Here is a 2,503-nt window from a genome sequence, read left to right as displayed (position 1 = left end):
ACAGATTGTCTATGAAGAAAAGAGGGGTCGAAGAATTGCTCAAAACCAAACTTTGGATGCAGGCCTGTTCAGAAATATAGCTCCCATGCCTGGGAGATCACTAGGCGATTATGCTAGATTAGTCTACAATTAAGGATTATCAGGTGTGAGACCACCTCCAATTGCACCTAACAATTTTGAGTTGAAGCAAGGGCTGCTTCAAACCCTTCAGAAATTATGTGTCTTCAGAGGGAAGCCAAACGAAGATCCAAATACACATCTAATGGACTTCGAGAGATTATGAATACCTTTCAATACAATGATGTGTCACAAGGTGCAGTGCACTTAAGGGCATTCCCCTTCACACTCAAAGATTATGCAAAATAGTGTCTTCGAAGCTTGCCCACTGAATCGATTAGAACATGGGAGGAGATGACAAAAAAATTTCTTGATAAATATTTCTCCTCAGCTAAGACGGGCAAGTTTAGAAGAGAAATCCATAACTTCTTCCAGAAAGATATGGAAACTATTTTTGAAGCACGGTAGAGGTTTAAGGAGATTGTTCGAAAGTGTCAACATAGTGGAATTGAACTCTGGATGCAACTCCAGGACTTTTGGGATGGATTGACACCGGCCTTGTGTAGAACATTAAGCAATGCAGTTGGAGGCCCGTTGATGGAGAAGACTCCAGAGGAGATAGTTACAATTCTTGATGAGTTATCTGAAGATGCTAATCAGTGGCCCTCTAAGAGTGCTGAAAGAATAAGATCAACTAGTGTTCACCAAGTTGATGCTAATACATCTGTGCAGGTACAACTTGATGTTATGGCCAAAGAAATAAGACAGCTGACCTTAGCCTCGATACAAAGTGAGCCTCATGCATCTTGTGATATATGTGGAAGAGGACACCCTACTCATGAGTGTCAAGCCTCAACTGAGGAAGTGAATGCTGTGGGAAATTACAATTTCAATGTAATTGGTTAGAGGCACTTCGATTTTTCATGGAGTTCACCTGGGGGTACCGCGAATGCATGGCAACAATATAACTCTAGACCCCAGGGACAAGGAGATCCATCTTACCAATATCAGTAGAGGCAGCAATTTCAGCCTCAACAACCCACTCATCCCGGTCTAGAAGATCTAATGAAGGACTTCATTATTAAGACAGATGAGAGGTTGGACGCCTATGGAGCGGCTATCAAAGAATTGAGCAAATCTTTGCAAAACCTAGAGAGACAAGTGGGACAGATTGCAACAATATTATCTAAGAGGGCTCCAGGAACTCTCCCCATTGATGCTGAGAGAAATCCCAAGGAAACAATGAATGTTGTAACTCTGAGAAATGGGCAAGTATTGAAAGATCCCACCCCGATCCAAAAAGATGTGATACTCGAAAAAGAAAGTGGGAAGCAGTTGAAGAGTGATGTTGATAAAAAGAAGAAAGGCCAGATAAAAACTGATAAAAAGAAGAAGGAAGAAAATTTGAGAAGGGAGGAACATGATAAGAGCGAGCATATGCCTGCTTTACCTTTCCCTCAAACGCTATATATTGCAAATCTGGACAAGCAGTTTGGGAGATTTCTGATGTGCTGAAATAGGTTCATGTAAGCTTACCATTCATAGAAGCGCTCTCACAAATGCCTGCTTATGCCAAATTCTTGAAGGAAATCTTGACAAAGAAGAGGAATATAGAAGAGACCTCAGTGGTCAAGCTCACAGAGCATTGTAGTGCGATCTTACAAAATAAACTCCTACAAAAGTGCTGAGATCCAGGGAGTTTTACTATACCTTGCTCCGTAGGAACTATTCATTTTGATAAATCATTATGTGATTCTCGTGCCTCAATTAATTTAATATCTCTATCTATTTACATAAAATTAGAGATGGAGATTGGATAGATAAGGTTTGTGCCAATATCTTTGCAGCTGGCAGACCAAACGACTTTAATACCCGAGGGGATAGTGGAACATGTGCTAGTTCGGGTGGATAAGTTTGTATTTCCTGTGGATTTTATAGTGGTGAATATGGAGGAGAACAAGGGGATCCCTCTCATCCTAGGAAGACCATTCTTAGCGATGGGCAGATCAATACTGGATATACACGAGAGAAAACTCATGCTTAGAGTGGGTGAGGAGATCGTGACTTTCAAGATGGATGTAGAAAAGGGGGCACAAAAGGAAAAACCTGCTGCGAGTGTTGAGTGGAAAGTGAAGGGCTCAAAAGAGAAAGCTGCAATGAGTGAGAAAGATAAGTGTGGGGTGTACCCCAAGAAGGTTGAGAAGAAGCTGTCTGCATGGATGTGCGCATTAGTTCGAAGGCGAGGAATGAAGCCCGACTTCGACTGAGACCCCGACTAGATATTTAGGGAAGATTCCTTTACCTTACGCTTTTTAATTGTGTGTCATTGGGACATGCCACAACTTAAAGTGTGGGGTGGGGGATATGTTGTATGTATATATGTATATTAGTTTTAGTTTTTGTTAGTTGTAGTAGTTAGAGATAGAAAATAATTGAAAGAAATATA

General features: G+C 41.1%; 1 non-coding gene across 1 annotated transcript; it reads right to left on the bottom strand.

The window, feature by feature from the left end:
• Positions 1–459: 459 nt before the first annotated feature.
• LOC142173944 (small nucleolar RNA R71) lies at positions 460–566 on the bottom strand. The gene has a single exon (XR_012703309.1). It is a non-coding gene; the product is annotated as a small nucleolar RNA R71 (small nucleolar RNA).
• Between the last annotated feature and the right edge of the window lie 1,937 nt (positions 567–2,503).

Source organism: Nicotiana tabacum, chromosome 19, assembly GCF_000715075.1.
Source record: "Nicotiana tabacum cultivar K326 chromosome 19, ASM71507v2, whole genome shotgun sequence".
Taxonomy (NCBI): domain Eukaryota; kingdom Viridiplantae; phylum Streptophyta; class Magnoliopsida; order Solanales; family Solanaceae; genus Nicotiana; species Nicotiana tabacum.
Note: the sequence above shows the minus strand (reverse complement) of the source record. Positions and strands in the feature narration are given on the sequence as shown.